The sequence below is a fragment of the Pelobates fuscus genome, chromosome 4 (genome assembly GCF_036172605.1).
Source record: "Pelobates fuscus isolate aPelFus1 chromosome 4, aPelFus1.pri, whole genome shotgun sequence".
Classification (NCBI taxonomy): domain Eukaryota; kingdom Metazoa; phylum Chordata; class Amphibia; order Anura; family Pelobatidae; genus Pelobates; species Pelobates fuscus.
In genome coordinates, this window is record NC_086320.1 from 373,362,164 (window position 1) to 373,384,133 (window position 21,970).

Sequence of the window (21,970 nt, forward strand, 5' to 3'; positions counted from 1 at the left end):
TAAGTAGTACTATTCTTATCAGTTTAATCCCTGTTACGTCCACTATCAGGGCACGTGTATATAAGGCATCGATTTTAGGAACCGGGAGATGGAAAAAGATGCTTGGTCGGTCCTCCTACTTCAAATTTGGGGCACTGCGTTATTATAAGGTGTGTTAAGTAGTACTATTCCTATCAGTTTAATCCCTGTTACGTCCCCTATCAGGGGACGTGTATATGGCATAGATTTTAGGAACCGGGAGATGGAAAAATATGCTTGGTCGGTGTTCCTACTTCAAATTTGGGGTACTGCGTGTGCAATCTAATGTGCCACCAGATAGGAGTAGTGTCTTAAGTAGTACTATTCTTATCAGTTTAATCCCTGTTACGTCCTCTATCAGGGGACGTGTATATAAGGCATCGATTTTAGGAACCGGGAGATGGAAAAAGATGCTTGGTCGGTTCTCCTACTTCAAATTTGAGGCACTGCGCGTGCAATCTAATGTTCCACCAGATAGGAGTGGTGTGTTAAGTAGTACTATTCTTATCAGTTTAATCCCTGTTACGTCCACTATCAGGGCACGTGTATATAAGGCATCGATTTTAGGAACCGGGAGATGGAAAAAGATGCTTGGTCGGTCCTCCTACTTCAAATTTGGGGCACTGCGTTATTATAAGGTGTGTTAAGTAGTACTATTCCTATCAGTTTAATCCCTGTTACGTCCCCTATCAGGGGACGTGTATATGGCATAGATTTTAGGAACCGGGAGATGGAAAAATATGCTTGGTCGGTGTTCCTACTTCAAATTTGGGGTACTGCGTGTGCAATCTAATGTGCCACCAGATAGGAGTAGTGTCTTAAGTAGTACTATTCTTATCAGTTTAATCCCTGTTACGTCCTCTATCAGGGGACGTGTATATAAGGCATCGATTTTAGGAACCGGGAGATGGAAAAAGATGCTTGGTCGGTTCTCCTACTTCAAATTTGAGGCACTGCGCGTGCAATCTAATGTTCCACCAGATAGGAGTGGTGTGTTAAGTAGTACTATTCTTATCAGTTTAATCCCTGTTACGTCCCCTATCAGGGGACGTGTATATAAGGCATCGATTTTAGGAACCGGGAGATGGAAAAAGATGCTTGGTCGGTCCTCCTACTTCAAATTTGGGGCACTGCGCGTGCAATCTAATATGCCACCAGATAGGAGTGGTGTGTTAAGTAGTACTATTCTTATCAGTTTAATCCCTGTTACGTCCACTATCAGGGCACGTGTATATAAGGCATCGATTTTAGGAACCGGGAGATGGAAAAAGATGCTTGGTCGGTCCTCCTACTTCAAATTTGGGGCACTGCGCGTGCAATCTAATGTGCCACCAGATAGGAGTGGTGTGTTAAGTAGTACTATTCTTATCAGTTTAATCCCTGTTACGTCCACTATCAGGGCACGTGTATATAAGGCATCGATTTTAGGAACCGGGAGATGGAAAAATATGCTTGGTCGGTGTTCCTACTTCAAATTTGGGGTACTGCGTGTGCAATCTAATGTGCCACCAGATAGGAGTAGTGTGTTAAGTAGTACTATTCTTATCAGTTTAATCCCTGTTACGTCCTCTATCAGGGGACGTGTATATAAGGCATCGATTTTAGGAACCGGGAGATGGAAAAAGATGCTTGGTCGGTCCTCCTACTTCAAATTTGGGGCACTGCGCGTGCAATCTAATATGCCACCAGATAGGAGTGGTGTGTTAAGTAGTACTATTCTTATCAGTTTAATCCCTGTTACGTCCCCTATCAGGGGACGTGTATATAAGGCATCGATTTTAGGAACCCGGGAGATGGAAAAAGATGCTTGGTCGGTCCTCCTACTTCAAATTTGGGGCACTGCACGTGCAATCTAATGTGCCACCAGATAGGAGTGGTGTGTTAAGTAGTACTATTCTTATCAGTTTAATCCCTGTTACGTCCACTATCAGGGCACGTGTATATAAGGCATCGATTTTAGGAACCGGGAGATGGAAAAAGATGCTTGGTCGGTCCTCCTACTTCAAATTTGGGGCACTGCGCGTGCAATCTAATGTGCCACCAGATAGGAGTGGTGTGTTAAGTAGTACTATTCTTATCAGTTTAATCTCTGTTACGTCCACTATCAGGGCAGGTGTATATAAGGCATCGATTTTAGGAACCGGGAGAGGGAAAAAGATGCTTGGTCGGTCCTCCTACTTCAAATTTGGGGCACTGTGCGTGCAATCTAATGTGCCACCAGATAGGAGTGGTGTGTTAAGTAGTACTATTCTTATCAGTGTAATCCCTGTTACGTCCCCTATCAGGGGACGTGTATATAAGGCATCGATTTTAGGACCCGGGAGATGGAAAAAGATGCTTGGTCGGTCCTCCTACTTCAAATTTGGGTCACTGCGTGTGCAATCTAATGTGCCACCAGATAGGAGTGGTGTGTTAAGTAGTACTATTCTTATCAGTTTAATCCCAATGTCACGACTACTAGTGTGGTCCAGCACGCAGAAACTATGTAAACATATACATAGGCAAGAAAAGGAAAATAAAAGGACAGAACGTAAACCGGATATTAGAATGGCCGGACTATTACGCTAGAGACAGAGAATGGTCAAAGGGAAAGCCGAGGTCAAGGAAGCCAGAAAATACACAATACCGTTTACACAAGCCAAGTCAGGGAAACCAGAATTCAGAATACCCAGGGAAAAGTCAAGATCAGGATACCAGAAAATCAGATTCACAATGATAAAGCACTCTCAGGTAACCAGGAACAGGAAACCACGACAGGGCAAGGTACTGGGGTGAGCTAGGGATTTAAATTTCACGCGGCGGGCCGGCACCCGCGACACTCTGTTACGTCCCCCTCATCAGGCCTTTTCTAGTCGCATGTATCGCCCACTGTCAGTCCCTTCGGGATCCATCCCTCATTCATCTTAATAAAGGTGAGGTAATCTAGACTTTTTTGACCTAGGCGACTTCTCTTCTCAGTGACAATACCTCCTGCTGCACTGAAGGTCCTTTCTGACAGGACACTTGAAGCGGGGCAGGCCAGAAGTTCTATCGCAAATTGGGATAGCTCAGGCCACAGGTCAAGCCTGCACACCCAGTAGTCAAGGGGTTCATCGCTCCTCAGAGTGTCGATATCTGCAGTTAAGGCGAGGTAGTCTGCTACCTGTCGGTCGAGTCGTTCTCTGAGGGTGGACCCCGAAGGGCTGTGGCGATGCGTAGGACTTAAAAAGCTCCGCATGTCCTCCATCAACAACACGTCTGTAAAGCGTCCTGTCCTTGCCGGCGTGGTCGTGGGAGGAGGAGGATTACTTTCACCTCTTCCCCTGTTAGATTCCCGTTGTGCTGTGACATCACCCTTATACGCTGTGTAAAGCATACTTTTTAATTGATTTTGGGACTGCTGCATCCTTTCCGACTTGCCGTAATTCGGTAACATTTCAGGCACTTTCTGCTTATACCGGGGGTCTAGTAGCGTGGACACCCAGTACAGGTCGTTCTCCTTCAGCTTTTTTATATGAGGGTCCCTCAACAGTCACGACAGCATGAAAGACCCCATTTGCACAAGGTTGGATGCCGAGCTACTCATGTCCTGTTCCTCGTCCTCAGTGATCTCTCTGAAGGTATGTTCTTCCCCCCAGCCACGTACAACACCACGGGTACCAGACAGGTGACAACGAGCACCCTGGGATGCCTGTTGTGGTTGGTCTTTCTCCTCCTCCTCAAAGCCACATTCCTCCTCTGACTCCTCTTCCTTACAATCGTCTTCCAGCTTTGCCGCAGGTCCAGCAAGCGATGCTGATAAGGCTGTTTCTGGTGGTGATTGTGACCACAACTCTTCCTCTTCACGCTCATCTACGGCCTGATCCAGCACTCTTCGCAGGGCGCGCTCCAGGAAGAAAACAAATGGTATGATGTCGCTGATGGTGCCTTTGGTGCGACTGACTAGGTTTGTCACCTCCTCAAAAGGACACATGAGCCTACAGGCATTGCGCATGAGCATCCAGTAATGTAGCAAATATATTCCCAGCTTCGCAGAGGCTGTCCTAGCACCCCCGTCATACAAATACTCGTTAACGGCTTTTTCTTGTTGGAGCAGGCGGTCGAACATTAGGAGTGTTGAATTCCAACGTGTCGGGCTGTCGCAAATCAAGCGCCTCACTGGCATGTTGTTTTGCCGCTGGATATCGGAAAAGTGCGCCATGGCCGTGTAGGAATGCCTGAAATGGCCACACACCTTCCTGGCCTGCATAAGGACGTCCTGTAAGCCTGGGTACTTATACACAAAGCGTTGTACGATCAGATTACACACATGTGCCATGCACGGCACATGTGTCAACTTGCCCAAATGCAATGCCGACAACAAATTTCTTCCGTTGTCACAAACCACTTTGCCGATCTCGAGTTGGTGTGGAGTCAGCCACTGATCCACCTGTGCGTTCAGGGTGGACAGGAGTGCTGGTCCGGTGTGACTCTCTGCTTTCAGGCAAGTCAACCCCAAGACGGCGTGACACTGCCGTATCCGGGTTGTGGAACAGTACCTGGGGAGCTGGGGGGGTGCCGTTGATGTGGAGCAAGACGCAGCAGCAGAAGAGGACTCAGCTGAGGAGGTTATGGAAGAGGATGGAGTAGGAGGAGTAGAGGAGGTGGCAGCAGGCCTGCCTGCAAGTCGTGGCGGTGTCACCAACTCCTCTGCAGAGCCACGCATTCCATGCTTGGCAGCCGTCAGCAGGTTTACCCAATGCTCAGTGTAGGTGATATACCTGCCCTGACCATGCTTTGCAGACCAGGTATCAGTGGTCAGAGGGACCCTTGCCCCAACACTGTGTGCCAGACATGCCATTACTTCCTTTTGCACAATCGAGTACAGGTTGGGGATTGCCTTTTGTGCAAAGAAATTTCAGCCGGGTACCTTCCACTGCGGTGTCCCAATAGCTACAAATTTTTTGAACGCCTCAGACTCCACCAGCTTGTATGGTAAAAGCTGGCGGGTTAAGAGTTCAGTCAAGCCAGCTGTCAGACGCTGGGCAAAGGGGTGACTTTGTGACATTGGCTTCTTACGCTCAAACATGTCCTTGACAGACACCTGACTGTGGGCAGATGAGCAGGAACTGCTCAAGGCGAGAAACGGAGGGGCGGATGGTTGAGAGGGGGCAAGGAGGAAAGCAGTGGTTAACGTGGCTGAAGATGCTGGACAAGGAGGAGGATGGCGGCTTTGAGTTTGTGTGCTGCTTGTACTCATGTGTTGATCCCATAAGCATTTGTGATGTGCGATCATGTGCCTTCGCAAAGCAGTTGTACCTAGGTGGGTGTTGGACTTCCCACGACTCAGTTTCTTTTGGCACAGGTTGCAAATGGCATCGCTGTTCTCAGAGGCAGACACACAAAAAAAATGCCACACTGCTGAGCTCTGCAATGACGGCATTCTGGTGGTGGCAACAACATGCGTTGATTGGCGTGCTGTCTGGCTGACCCCGGGTGCCGATGCATGCTGTCTGACTGTGCCACTAGCTCCTTGCGACGACCTCCCCCTGCTTCCAACTCGTCTCCTCCTCCTCCTCTCTGTCTCCCCATCTGACCTTTCCCCCTGTTCTTCTTCTCTTCTAGCGGGCACCCACGTGACATCCACGGACGCATCGTCATCATCAACCGCTTCACTTGTATCTGACAACTCAGCAAAGGAAGCAGCAGCGGGTACAACATCATCATCATCACACCGTACGTGTGTAATGCTGCCTGGCTGAGACATATCCCTGTTATCTACATCCTCTGGCAATAATGGTTGCGCATCACTCATTTCTTCCAGCTGATGTGTAAATAACTCCTCTGACATACCAAGTGAAGTGGCTGTGGTGCTAGTGTTGGTGGTGGCGGCAGGCAGGCGAGTGGTAACTTGAGAGGTGCCCGAAGCTAAGCTGGAGGAGGATGGTGCGTCAAGGTTCCGAGCGGAAGCTGTAGAAGATTGGGTGTCCTGTGTTAGCCAGTCAACTATGTCCTCAGAACTTTTCAAGTTCAGGGTACGTGGCCTCTGAACACTGGGCATTATTCTGGGGCCAAAGGGAATCACAGCACCACGACCACGATGGCCCCTGCGAGGTGGCCTGCCTCTGCCTGTCATTTTTTTTTTATTAGTGGTACTATGCGTGCAAGCTACTGTGACAACAGATATGAGTGGCACTGTGCAGTGGCAGAAGTTGGCAGAGTAGACGCTGTAGGCCTGACACACACGCTTGCAGACAACTAACTGCTATTCAATCTATTACAGTCAAAATTGTATTTTTTTTTTTAAATGTACACTACTGTTACACCAGATATGAGTTGCACTGGTGTGACACTGTGCCCTGGCAGGCCCTGAAACGCACAAGCGTGAAGGAAACTAACTGCTATTATATTACAGTCCAAAAAGTTTAGTTTTTTTTAAATGCAAGCTATTGTGACACCAGTGAGTGAATGGTGGCACTGGGCAGGCCCTGAAACACACACTCGTGAAGGAAACTGACTGCTATTATATTACAGTCAAAAAAGTTTTTTGTTTTTTTAAATGCAAGCTATTGGGACACCAGATATGAGTGAGTGGTGGCACTGGGCAGGCCCTGAAACCGCACTTGTTAAGGAAACTGACTGCTATTATATTACAGTCCAAAAAGTTTAGTTTTTTTTAAATGCAAGCTATTGTGACACCAGATATGAGTGGTGACACTGGGCAAGTGGGCACAGTATACGCTGTGAGCCTGACACACACGCTGGCAGACAACTAACTGCTATTCAATCTATTACAGTCAAAATTTTATTTTTTTCAAAAAATGTACACTACTGTTACCCCAGATATGAGTTGCACTGGTGTGACACTGTGCCCTGGCAGGCCCTGAAACGCACACTCGTGAAGGAAACTGACTGCTATTATATTACAGTCAAAAAAGTTGTTGTCTTTTTTTTTTTTTAATGCAAGCTATTGTGACACCAGTGAGTGAGTGGTGGCACTGGGCAGGCCCTGAAACGCACACTCATGAAGGAAACTGACTGCTATTATATTACAGTCCAAAAAGTTTAGGTTTTTTTAAATGCAAGCTATTGGGACACCAGTGAGTGAGTGGTGGCACTGTGCAGACCCTGAAACGCACACTCGTGAAGGAAACTGACTGCTATTATATTACAGTCAAAAAAGTTTTTGTTTTTTTTTAAATGCAAGCTATTGTGACACAAGTGAGTGAGTGGTGGCACTGGGCAGGCCCTGAAACGCACACTCGTGAAGGAAACTGACTGCTATTATATTACAGTCAAAAAAGTTTTTTGTTTTTTTTAAATGCAAGCTATTGTGACACCAGTGAGTGAGTGGTGGCACTGGGCAGGCCCTGAAACGCACACTCATGAAGGAAACTGACTGCTATTATATTACAGTAAAAAAAGTTTTGTTTTTTTTTAAATGCAAGCTATTGGGACACCAGATATGAGTGAGTGGTGGCACTGGGCTGGCCTGAAACACACACTCGTGAAGGAAACTGACTGCTATTATATTACAGTCCAAAAAGTTTAGTTTTTTTAAAATGCAAGCTATTGTGACTCCAGATATGAGTGGTGGCACTGGGCAAGTGGGCACAGTATACGCTGTGAGCCTGACACACACGCTGGCAGACAACTAACTGCTATTCCATCTATTACAGTCAAAATTGTATTTTTTTTTTAGAAATGTACACTACTGTTACACCAGATATGACTTGCACTGGTGTGACACTGTGCCCTAGCAGGCCCTGAAACTCACATGCGTGAAGGAAACTGACTGCTATTATATTACAGTCCAAAAAGTTTTTTGTTAAATGCAAGCTATTGTTACACCAGATATGAGTGGTGGCACTGGGCAAGTGGGCACAGTATACACTGTGAGCCTGACACACATGCTGGCAGACAACTAACTGCTATTCCATCTATTACAGTCAAAGTTGTATTTTTTTTTTAATGTACACTACTGTTACAGCAGATATGAGTTGCACTGGTATGACACTGTGCCCTGGCAGGCCCTGAAACGCACAAACGTGAAGGAAACTGACTGCTATTATATTACAGTCAAAAAAGTTTGTTTTTTTTAAATGCAAGATATTGTGACACCAGATATGAGTGAGTGGTGGCACTGGGCAGGCCCTGAAACGCACACTAGTGAAGGAAACTGACTGCTATTATATTACAGTCCAAAAAGTTTTTTTTTGTTATATGCAAGCTATTGTGACACCAGATATGAGTGGTGGCACTGGGCAAGTGGGCACAGTATACGCTGTGAGCCTGACACACACGCTGGCAGACAACTAACTGCTATTCAATCTATTACAGTCAAAATTGTATTATTTTTTTTAAATGTACACTACTATTACAGCAGATATGAGTTGCACTGGTGTGACACTGTGCCCTGGCAGGCCCTGAAACGCACACTCGTGAAGGAAACTGACTGCTATTATATTACAGTCCAAAAAGTTTAGGTTTTTTAAATGCAAGCTATTGGGACACCAGTGAGTGAGTGGTGGCACTGTGCAGGCCCTGAAACGCACACTCGTGAAGGAAACTGACTGCTATTATATTACAGTCAAAAAAGTTTTTGTTTTTTTTTAAATGCAAGCTATTGTGACACAAGTGAGTGAGTGGTGGCACTGGGCAGGCCCTGAAACGCACACTCATGAAGGAAACTGACTGCTATTATATTACAGTAAAAAAAGTTTTGTTTTTTTTTAAATGCAAGCTATTGGGACACCAGATATGAGTGAGTGGTGGCACTGGGCTGGCCTGAAACACACACTCGTGAAGGAAACTGACTGCTATTATATTACAGTCCAAAAAGTTTAGTTTTTTTAAAATGCAAGCTATTGTGACTCCAGATATGAGTGGTGGCACTGGGCAAGTGGGCACAGTATACGCTGTGAGCCTGACACACACGCTGGCAGACAACTAACTGCTATTCCATCTATTACAGTCAAAATTGTATTTTTTTTTTAGAAATGTACACTACTGTTACACCAGATATGACTTGCACTGGTGTGACACTGTGCCCTAGCAGGCCCTGAAACTCACATGCGTGAAGGAAACTGACTGCTATTATATTACAGTCCAAAAAGTTTTTTGTTAAATGCAAGCTATTGTTACACCAGATATGAGTGGTGGCACTGGGCAAGTGGGCACAGTATACACTGTGAGCCTGACACACATGCTGGCAGACAACTAACTGCTATTCCATCTATTACAGTCAAAGTTGTATTTTTTTTTTAATGTACACTACTGTTACAGCAGATATGAGTTGCACTGGTATGACACTGTGCCCTGGCAGGCCCTGAAACGCACAAACGTGAAGGAAACTGACTGCTATTATATTACAGTCAAAAAAGTTTGTTTTTTTTAAATGCAAGATATTGTGACACCAGATATGAGTGAGTGGTGGCACTGGGCAGGCCCTGAAACGCACACTAGTGAAGGAAACTGACTGCTATTATATTACAGTCCAAAAAGTTTTTTTTTGTTATATGCAAGCTATTGTGACACCAGATATGAGTGGTGGCACTGGGCAAGTGGGCACAGTATACGCTGTGAGCCTGACACACACGCTGGCAGACAACTAACTGCTATTCAATCTATTACAGTCAAAATTGTATTATTTTTTTTAAATGTACACTACTATTACAGCAGATATGAGTTGCACTGGTGTGACACTGTGCCCTGGCAGGCCCTGAAACGCACACTCGTGAAGGAAACTGACTGCTATTATATTACAGTCCAAAAAGTTTAGGTTTTTTTAAATGCAAGCTATTGGGACACCAGTGAGTGAGTGGTGGCACTGTGCAGGCCCTGAAACGCACACTCGTGAAGGAAACTGACTGCTATTATATTACAGTCAAAAAAGTTTTTGTTTTTTTTTAAATGCAAGCTATTGTGACACAAGTGAGTGAGTGGTGGCACTGGGCAGGCCCTGAAACGCACACTCATGAAGGAAACTGACTGCTATTATATTACAGTCCAAAAAGTTTAGGTTTTTTTAAATGCAAGCTATTGGGACACCAGTGAGTGAGTGGTGGCACTGTGCAGGCCCTGAAACGCACACTCGTGAAGGAAACTGACTGCTATTATATTACAGTCAAAAAAGTTTTTGTTTTTTTTTAAATGCAAGCTATTGTGACACAAGTGAGTGAGTGGTGGCACTGGGCAGGCCCTGAAACGCACACTCGTGAAGGAAACTGACTGCTATTATATTACAGTCAAAAAAGTTTTTAGTTTTTTTTAAATGCAAGCTATTGTGACACCAGTGAGTGAGTGGTGGCACTGGGCAGGCCCTGAAACGCACACTCATGAAGGAAACTGACTGCTATTATATTACAGTAAAAAAAGTTTGTTTTTTTTTTAAATGCAAGCTATTGGGACACCAGATATGAGTGAGTGGTGGCACTGGGCTGGCCTGAAACACACACTCGTGAAGGAAACTGACTGCTATTATATTACAGTCCAAAAAGTTTAGTTTTTTTAAAATGCAAGCTATTGTGACTCCAGATATGAGTGGTGGCACTGGGCAAGTGGGCACAGTATACGCTGTGAGCCTGACACACACGCTGGCAGACAACTAACTGCTATTCCATCTATTACAGTCAAAATTGTATTTTTTTTTTAGAAATGTACACTACTGTTACACCAGATATGACTTGCACTGGTGTGACACTGTGCCCTAGCAGGCCCTGAAACTCACATGCGTGAAGGAAACTGACTGCTATTATATTACAGTCCAAAAAGTTTTTTGTTAAATGCAAGCTATTGTTACACCAGATATGAGTGGTGGCACTGGGCAAGTGGGCACAGTATACACTGTGAGCCTGACACACATGCTGGCAGACAACTAACTGCTATTCCATCTATTACAGTCAAAGTTGTATTTTTTTTTTTAATGTACACTACTGTTACAGCAGATATGAGTTGCACTGGTGTGACACTGTGCCCTGGCAGGCCCTGAAACGCACAAACGTGAAGGAAACTGACTGCTATTATATTACAGTCAAAAAAGTTTGTTTTTTTTAAATGCAAGATATTGTGACACCAGATATGAGTGAGTGGTGGCACTGGGCAGGCCCTGAAACGCACACTAGTGAAGGAAACTGACTGCTATTATATTACAGTCCAAAAAGTTTTTTTTTGTTATATGCAAGCTATTGTGACACCAGATATGAGTGGTGGCACTGGGCAAGTGGGCACAGTATACGCTGTGAGCCTGACACACACGCTGGCAGACAACTAACTGCTATTCAATCTATTACAGTCAAAATTGTATTATTTTTTTTAAATGTACACTACTATTACAGCAGATATGAGTTGCACTGGTGTGACACTGTGCCCTGGCAGGCCCTGAAACGCACACTCGTGAAGGAAACTGACTGCAATTATATTACAGTCAAAAAAGTTTAGTTTTTTTTAAATGCAAGCTATTGTGACACCAGTGAGTGAGTGGTGGCACTGGGCAGGCCCTGAAACGCACACTAGTGAAGGAAACTGACTGCTATTATATTACAGTCAAAAAAGTTTTGTTTTTTTTAAATGCAAGCTATTGTGACACCAGTGAGTGAGTGGTGGCACTGGGCAGGCCCTGAAACGCACACTAGTGAAAGAAAACTGACTGCTATTATATTACAGTCAAAACGTTTGTTTGTTTTTTAAATGCAAGCTATTGTGACACCAGTGAGTGAGTGGTGGCACTGGGCAAGTGGGCACAGTATATGCTGTGAGCCTGACACACAGGCTGGCAGGCAGGCAACTGCAATTACATTACACAGAAAAAAAGCAGACTGATGTTCTAGCCCTAAAAATGGCTTTTTGGGGTGCTGTCCTTACAGCAGAGATCAGATGAGTCCTTCAGGACTGTAGTGAACACTGAATACACTAGCCTAGCTATCAATTTCCCTATCAAATCAGCAGCAGCTACACTGTCCCTCCTCTCACTAAGAATGCAGCTTCACAATGAATGTAAAATGGATGCTGTCCAGGAGGTGGGAGGGTCTGGGAGGGAGGGTCTGCTGCTGATTGACTGGAATGTGTCTGCTGACTGTAAGGTACAGGGTCAAAGTTTACTCAATGATGACGAATAGGGGGCGGACCGAACAGCGCATATGTTCGCCATCCGTGGCGAACGCAAACAAGCGATGTTCGCCAGGAACTATTCGCTGGCGAACAGTTCGGGACATCACTAATGGTGAGATAAAATGCTGGAACAAAAATCATAAATAAAGAACTTACAAAAAATATGGCTGATTTAAATGAACACATAAAGATAATAAAAAAAGTGATAGAGCCAATTTAAAAATGGAGTACATTCACGACACAGAACCTGGACAACGTTCGGTATTGTGCTGATATTGATTGTTTTATACATTCAGATTTCGAAAGTAAATAACAAAAATCCCAATATTGAACTTCTCGTTAGCTGTTACATAATAGCTTGTGTGTGCACTCATCCTTAGTACTTGCCACTCACAGATTTTATTCTGTATGCTGCATTTTTCTCATGGCTTGAGTATTTGTTTATCTGCTTTTAATATAATTGGAATACTGATTGAACGTTTTTCCTGCTTATCTTTCATTGTCCTGGCTGTGGAATATGATAGACTATCTAGATTTGAGCAAAACAGAACATTTTGTTTTTTATTATTAATTTGATTCAGCCGAACCATTTTTTCCAAAAAACTATATTTAGTTCTGGACCTCCGACACTCATTCAGTTGATGGTTCAGCACGTTCGAATATGATCGTCCATTAAAAATAATCTAAAAAATTATTCAAACTAGCAAAGAAGTTTGCAAAAATGGGCAAATCAGTGTATTGCAAAATATATACATTACACAAATATTGTGTGTATAGCTTGCATAAATATTGTGTGCATTTTCCCACCATTTGGTTCACAGATCAAGTAAGACAGAGTAGTATTCAATATATAATATTTCAATATATATTTAACTGCTCCTCCTTTTCCACTTAATCTGTGACACCTCAATTAGTTACTTGTCACTTAATCTGTATATAAAATAGACATTTAGTGACTGTTCCCTAACCATCAATAATGTTTTTTCCATCATTATCTCTTTTTTTCGTGCACAGACATGAATCCAAATATCAAATCCAACTAACAGGTTCAGGCACCACTTTAGTCATTTGCTCAGCTATACGTCTGTATGGTACGTCGGAGATATGAATTCGACCAAATCGGCCTAAATTCGGACAAATTCCAATTGGGGCAAAACTCAATGCACAAGTCTAACATTATTTACTCTATCTGATTTCTTTCTATCGTACTATGAATTGACAAGTACTACGAATCTTATTGATGGACAATCATGGAGGGACCAGAAACAACCCAACAGGAGAGGTTCTTATTTTCTGATCAAGTGGACATTAGCCAAGATCCCAAACAGGGGGCCAATTATTACGATGGTGGAGAAGGGTTTTAACAAACAAACCGCAAACAGTTACATTATAATAAAACAGTTGTTTTTATTTCCCTAATAAAATGATTGCATTTACATTCTGAAATATGATATAAAAAGACAGACGTGAAAGCCTTTCTTTAGCCATTTTTGCACATATATCAGATTTAGTAACTGCAAACGTCACAATAGTTATTGCGCCCTTATGAAGGTAACTTCTCCTGGCATATGCCAGATACCCAGCTAACCTCCATGTTAATTTCATTTTACCCTCGTACACTCGGAGTAAAGTAGTTCACATGTGGCTTTATTCTTATTATTTATTTTATTTCATCATTTTTGAGTTTGTTCGCTCTCATTGCGAGTGCTACTTGTACCGTTTTAATATCAGGAAGAGTTGGACAGCTGCTAAAAACAGCTGCGACCTGGAGACGTCTGTTTATTGCTGCCATTTCATTTCCCTCTGAGCATTTCTTGATTATTTTAGCCGACAAGTTCAAAGGCACATAATTGTAAATTGAGAGGAATATTAGGGGAAGAAGATTACAAAATATTAAGTACATTATCAATTGGAGCATTTTACCATATCATTAAAATGGCAGCTTTTATTGCTGAAATAAAGATAATCTAAGCTATCTATCTATCTGTCTATCTATCTATCTATCTATCTATCTCTATCTATCTATCTATCTATCTATCTGGCAGTATGTCTATCTATCTATCTATCTTTATATATGTATCTATCTATCTATATATCTGTCTGTCTATCTATCTATCTTTATATATGTATCTATCTATCTTTCTATCTATCTTTCTATCTATCTATCTTTACATATGTCTCTATCTATCTATTTATCTATCTATCTATCTATCTTTATATATGTCTCTATCTATCTATCTATCTATCTATCTTTATATATGTCTCTATCTATCTGTCTATCTATCTATCTATCTATCTTTACATATGTCTCTATCTATCTATTTATCTATCTATGTGTCTATCTATCTATCTATCTTTATATATGTCTCTATCTATCCATCTATCTTTCTATCTATCTATCTATCTTTATATATGTCTCTATCTATCTATCTATCTATCTATCTTTATATATGTCTCTATCTATCCATCTATCTATCTATCTATCTATCTTTATATATGTCTCTATCTATCTATTTATTTATCTATCTTTATATATGTCTCTATCTATCTATCCATCCATCTATCTATCTTTATATATGTCTCTATCTATCCATCTATCTATCTATCTTTATATATGTCTATATCTATCCATCCATCTATCTATCTTTATATATGTCTCTATCTATCCATCTATCTATCTATCTATCTATCTATCTATCTTTATATATGTCTCTATCTATCTATCTTTCTATCTATCTATCTATCCATCCATCTATCTATCTTTACATATGTCTCTATCTATCTATTTATCTATCTATCTTTATATATGTCTCTATCTATCTATTTATCTATCTATCTTTATATATGTCTCTATCTATCTATCTTTCTATCTATCTATCTATCTATCTATCCATCCATCTATCTATTTTTACATATGTCTCTATCTATCTATTTATCTATCTATCTTTATATATGTCTCTATCTATCTATTTATCTATCTATCTTTATATATGTCTCTATCTATCTATCCATCCATCCATCCATCCATCTATCTATCTATCTTTATATATGTCTCTATCTATCCATCTATCTATCTATCTTTATATATGTCTCTATCTATCTATCTTTCTATCTATCTATCCATCCATCTATCTATCTATATATCTATCTTTACATATGTCTCTGTCTATCTATTTATCTATCTATCTTTACATATGTATCTATCTATCTATTTATCTATCTATCTTTATATATGTCTCTATCTATCTATCTATCTTTCTATCTATCTATCTATCTTTACATATGTCTCTATCTATCTATTTATCTATCTATCTTTATATATGTCTCTATCTACATATCTATCTATCAATATGTCTCTATCTATCTATCTTTATATCTATCCCCTCATTCTCTAGCTATCTCACATTCTCTATCTGTCTGTCTATCTATCTATGAATCAACCAATCAATCAACCTATCTCACTTTCTCTATCATCTATCTGTCTGTCTACTCCTATCTCTCTCTCTCTCTAGCTATCTATTTTTCTCTATGTATCTATCTATCTATTATCTATCTATATATATATAAATAAAAAAGAAAAGTCCTGCGCTCACTCCCATCACTCCTGGGTGGCAGCAATGACTACAGTACACATCAGCTAATACATATAGTAAAAACCAAAGAAAAAAGTTACCTGCGCTCTCTCCTTAATCCCTATGTATATTTAAACAAATGGAGGTCATTTAGTTACTCCAATAGCCACTGGAGGAAATGCCCACCTGCCAATGTCAAGGCAGACCCCCCTAGATGCGTCAATGAAGCAGGCTGAAGGGTCAGTGTTAGGACCCGCTTAGGGGGGTCTGCCTTGACGTTGGTAGGCGCGCATTCCCTCCAATGGCCATTGGAGTAACTAAATGACCTCCTTTTATCTATATATCTATCTCTTATATATCTATCTATTATCTATCTATATATCAATCAATCAATCTATCCATCTATCCCTCTCTCTCTAGCTATCTCACTTTCATTAGCTATCATATATCTATCTATCTCTTTATCTCTCTATCTCTCTATCTATATATCATTTATCTATCTATTTATCTATCTCTCTATCCATCCCTCTCTCTCTCTAGCTATCTCACTTTATCTATCTATTATCTATCTATATATCTATATATCTCTCAAGCTATTTCACTTTCTCTATCTATCTCTATCTCATTATCTATCTCTCTATATATCTATCTATATATATATATATATCATTTATCTATCCCTCTCTCTCTCTCTAGCAATCTCCATTTCTCTATCTATCTCTCTTTCTATCTCTCTATCTATCCTTCTATCTCTCTGGCTCACTCGCTCTCTGTTTGTCTGGTTTTCTGGCTTACTCGCTCTATGTCTCTACGTCTCTCCGGCTCTCTGTCTGTCTCGCTCTTTTTCTCTCTGACTCTCTGTCTTGCTCTATGTCTCTCTGTCTCTATGTCTCGCTGGCTCGCTCACTCTCTGTCTTGCTCGCTCTCTGACTCTCTTTCTTGCTCGCTCTCTGGCTCGCTCGCTCTCTGGCTCTCTGTTTTGCTCGCTCTCTGGCTCGCTCGCTGGCTCTGTCTCTCTTGCTCTCTGGCTCTCTGTCTCGCTCACTCTCTGTCTCTCTCGCTCTCTGGCTCGCTCACTCTCTCTCTCTCATTACTAATGGGAGCCCAGAAGCGGATGGGTGGAATGTTTAAATCAAAGAATCTGGTCTGGATTCCCTTGAAGACTGAAATGAAGTGGGTAGGGAATAGATAAAAGGCAAGAACTAGTAGGATCTAGGAGAGAGGAGACCGGGGTAGATAAAGGGGATATGTAGAGACAGAGATAGGGGAGAACAGCTATAGAGACAATGATATAGGTGTGCTGATATAGAGATAATGATATGATATGGGGGATTTAATATAAATAATGATATAATATGGGGATGCTGATATAGAGGTAAAATAATAGTTTGACTAGTAAAATAATTAAAAATGGTCCTTCCTATGCAGGACAGCAAGATCAGACATGGGGTAACTGCGATTGGGATTGGGAGAAGGGGAGCTGAAATTTGGAAAGTGGACAAAAAGAAAGATCTGTAAGAGATGCACGAAATCAGGGAAGGGTGAACGAAACTAGGTCCCGAATGCTCTCAGATCCATCACTACGAATTATATGGAGCAGTCGCCATACTCTACCCTATTCAGTTCATTGACATTAGACAGGAAAAAAAGGCTCAGCCGACACTGACAGAACCTGAGCCTGCAACCTTAATGGTGAAACCACATGCACAGTTGGTGTATTAACCAGCTAACCTATACAGAGATATAAAAAATGAGAATTACTGTCCCTATATACCACATAGAGGATACAAATCAGACATCATCAGAAACAGTATCAGTACAGTCATTACCTTCTTCGAATTAATCCAAACCCTGTGCCCAGTGATAATATTCATGATCCGTCATTTCTCGGATAGCTGCAAGCAATTTCCGCTTAGTATGGGATACATTTTATAGCTGGTAATTACAAAGAAATAGAAAAAAAAATAATTCAAAACATTAAACGGAAGGATGCTAGTACATTTATTTTGCAAAAAACATGAAATACTCTAAACCCTTTACGTTCAGTAAATGAACATCATAGTTTTACTTCTGGCCTTTTGTATTTCCCCAGGATAATATTTAGAATGAAATATAAAGGATTTAGTGAGTTCAGGTAAAACCCTCTAAACTTTATAAGCCATCAGCCAGTCAAAATGTACCTATTCCAGCCTGAGCCTCTATCAAACCAACACTCCAAGCACCACAACCACTACAGAGCAACACACAAAAAAACTCCAATCTCAGCCACTTCTGGTCTTAGGTACCAAGTGTTCACGGTTGTTAAGGTTCCTTTTTTGCTGAAAACTTTCTCCAGCACATGTACGAGAGAGAGAGAGATGTTATCTGCCCGCCAAATTGTAAAATAGAAAACACATCGATTTTAGCAAACTTCTATTTTCATTTGTTAAGCTGCTTATATTTCCCCAAAGAATGTGGCATTTCCATGAATTGTAATCCTTGAAATGCAGGATCTGATCTGCTATTATAAAACCAGGAGCAGTGCAAAAATTAAACTGGGATCAGTCCAGTTGACAGTAGAATTGATTTGCTAGCGTAGATATATCAATCTTTGCATGGGATTTCGTTTTCCACTGCGAGCAGGTGTAGTAGAGGATAACATGCTGTAGCTCTCCTGCCAGGCTCTCATTTAGACTGTGCTTCTGTGTTAGATTGTGGTCCTTTCCAAACGCTCTTCGGAAATGTTCAACTTGTAGATTGGCGACGTCAGGATATCTGCTGTCATGATGCTCAGTCAGACAAAAGCTATCATTGCCACGAGCATTAATAATCGACATCTTCTACTGATTTAGATTTTAGGGTGGGAGACGTGAATGGGAGAATGCTATATGGGGTCAGTCATGTGACATCGGGAACCCCTCTTTACAAAATGTATTTATTCTTCATCGAAAAGCAGTTATAACTAACAAGACGTTTTTCATATTTTTTATTAAATCTTTTTTTGGACTTTAATGCCATGATAGCAGCATTAAGACCTCACAGCTGCTCACACCATCACCAGTCACATACTATGAATTGTGAAATGGTGAGCCTGGTAGGAACAGGAACAGTTCTGTAACCAAAATTATTTTCTCGCATTGATTACTGTAATTCTCTCATAATTGGTCTCCCCAGAATCCGAACTGCCTCGCTACAGTCTATAATGAATGCTGCTGCCAGACCAATTCTTCTCTCCTGTTGCTCCTCTCAGTCCTCGCCTCTCTGCCGATCCATATATTTGTTTCCTGTATCCTATAGGAGTCAATTTAGAATACTAATCCTTACCTATAAAGCTCTAAACACCTCTAGCCCCTGTTATATTTCTTCAGTAATTCAATGCAATGTCAATCAGCAGTTGCTAAGGCCAGTAAGGTTTTGTCATGTATAAATAGGGGCATAAATTCTCGGGTTGGAAATTTAATTTTGCCTCTTTATAAATCGCTGGTAAGACCACACCTTGAAAATGCTGTGCAATTTTGGGCACCTGTTCTAAAGAAAGATATCATGGCACTAGAAAAAGTGCAGAGACGAGCTACAAAATTGATAAAAGGAATGGAGCATTTTAGTTACGAAGAAAGGTTAAAAAATGTAAATCTCTTCAGTTTGGAAAAACGGCGCCTGAGAGGGGATATGATAACATTATACAAATATATTCGGGCCAGTACAAACCATTATCTGGAAATCTATTCATAAACAGGGCTATACATAGGACACAAGGTCACGCATTTAGGCTGGAAGAAAGGAGATTTCATCTAAGGCAAAGAAAAGGTTTTTTTACAGTAAGAGCAATAAGGATATGGAATTCATTGCCTGAAGAGGTGGTTTTGTCAGAGTCTATACAGATGTTTAAACTGCAATTGGATAAATACTTGTAAAAACATTAACATACAGGGATATAATTTCTAATTAGTGGGGTAATAGCTGCTTGATCCAAGGAAAAATCTGACGGGCATTTTGGGATCAAGAAGGAATTTTTTTTCCTAGTTTGTTGCTAAACTGGAAGCGTTCAGACTGGGTTTTTTGCCTTCTCTTGATCAAAAAGCAAAAACATATGTGAGGAAGGCTGAGCTTGATGGATACAAGTCTCTTTTCAGCTATGTAACTATGTAGGTATGTCCCTTCTCGGTCTCTCCACTCTGCCAGTGACCTTCTGTCCGCTGCTCGCACCCTTACTGCTAACTTGCAAATGTGTGACTTTTTACCCGCGGCCCCTTTCCTTTGGAACAGCCTGAATACACCCATCAGACTCTCCCATAGTCTTTAATCACTTAAGATTACCTCAAAATCCATCTTTTCAGAAAAGCTTGTGGCCTCCCAGAGTAACTTTTGTTTCACAAACCTGTTTCTTGCTCTTTCTTAAAGGGTCACACTCCACTCTCACCTTCCACGTCTGCTACTGTCCCACCTTGTTGTTTAGTTTCTATTCCCCTTGTGTTTTTATTACCCCACCTCATCTAGATTGTAAACTCGTTTGAGCAGGGTCCTCATCAACCCATTGAACCCCTGAAACATTTTATAATTGTCTCATTTATTGTTAATTTTCCCCTTTTATAATATTGCAAAGTGCTGTGGAATATGCTGGCACTATATAAATGCTAATAATAATAATAATAATAATAATAATATTAATAAAGCATGCAATACTATACATTTTGCTTTGTATTTTTCATCTCCATGTTTAAATGTTACGGCTTAAAAGATTATAGACAACTCTTTTAAAATGTGTTGTTGCCCAAAACAGAACTTGGTTTCTGTGGACAGAATGCTTGGTTTCTTTAACAAATTTGTGACGTTGACCAATTGTTCCTTGGGGTCTTACATTATTACAGTATTGGAGATTCATATAGATTATCTTCATATGCAGTGAAAAAAATGTAAAAAATTAAATTCTAATTACTTTTTTTCAGCACCAACATCCAGATTTCCTGCCAGGAACGGCAACATTTCAGAAGTTTTAGATATCCAAAAAAATGTCAAGTAAGGAAACATATTGGTATCTTAAAATTATTGTATCAGATTAACTGGCTAATCAGTCCTGACACCCATCGATCTTGGTAACAATTTATCTCAACCGGTCACATTTTAGGTGTATTTGGTGCAAAAACAAAAAAACAAATACTGTTTTTACCTTCTTTTATAAAAAACAAAAACTACAAAAAAAATGTTTTATTTTATAACAAATTCTGATATAATTACATTTTATGCCACTAAAAATATAAGAAATAAAATTACTCCGGCCCAGACCTCACTGATCACTCGGCTTAAAATACTTCTTCGCCCGTTCATCCCTGCTTTCTATATAATCTATTTAAAGTATACTGCGCTGTTTGCCCTATTCTCTCCAAGTCCAGCTAAAATTGATGCCTGCCATAAATTCTAAACTTGCAGTCTTTACTGTCAAAACATCTTCCTTCTCCTCTGAGAAATTGCTCTACACGTTTATAGTTCATATTTCGCAACAAAAATATGCACAGTGACTACACTGCCACCTATTGCCTGATAGCAATATTACGGTCACCTTGTTATTTTCTTTAAGGCAGCTTTCCTGATAACTACATAAGTTTTTTGGTTTTTCAAACTTTGCCTCCCCGATCCCTCTTAACTAATGTCCAAGATAAAGTATGAGGATAATTAGCATTTATGCAATTTCATTAGCCTTTATGCAATTTTCACAGCACTTCACAACCTTACAAAATGGTATAAGTAGCAGACAAAGAGGGTCTTTATAAAGTGATCAAGCCTCTTGGGTGAGTTTTAATCTGACCATTCGCCTTGCTGCTTCACCTAAACGGTTGGGAGTTTGAGTGCATCACTAATGTCTGTGGGTTGCTATTCATTTTGTTTTAAATATGTTAAAGGGCAGGCACCCACCATATGTAGGTGGGTCCTATTTAGAGTTAATTTGTTTGTAGGTATAATAAGCATTTTCTCCCACCTGAATCTGCAACATTAAGCAGGATGCATTCAGTGTCTAGTTAAAAAAAAAAATTTCGCATCCGAATCCTGTAGAAATTATAGATTCTGGAAAAACCAGGAACACATGTGTCCTTTAGGATGTATATTCTCAATTTAACATTTACTTGCACTTTGCAAGCAAACAATAAGTACTGTTTGTCTCCCAGCGGGTAAATGGTTAAAAAACCCTGCTTGTTAACCTATGCTGTGTCTGGCCAGTGCTTGCTAGTCAGCCATCACATTAAAACGTGTAAAGAAAAAAACATTAAATAAAAAAGCCCTTGGGGTCCCAAATATGGCCTCCATCTAACTGTATGCACCCATCTCAGTTAGGCAGATGG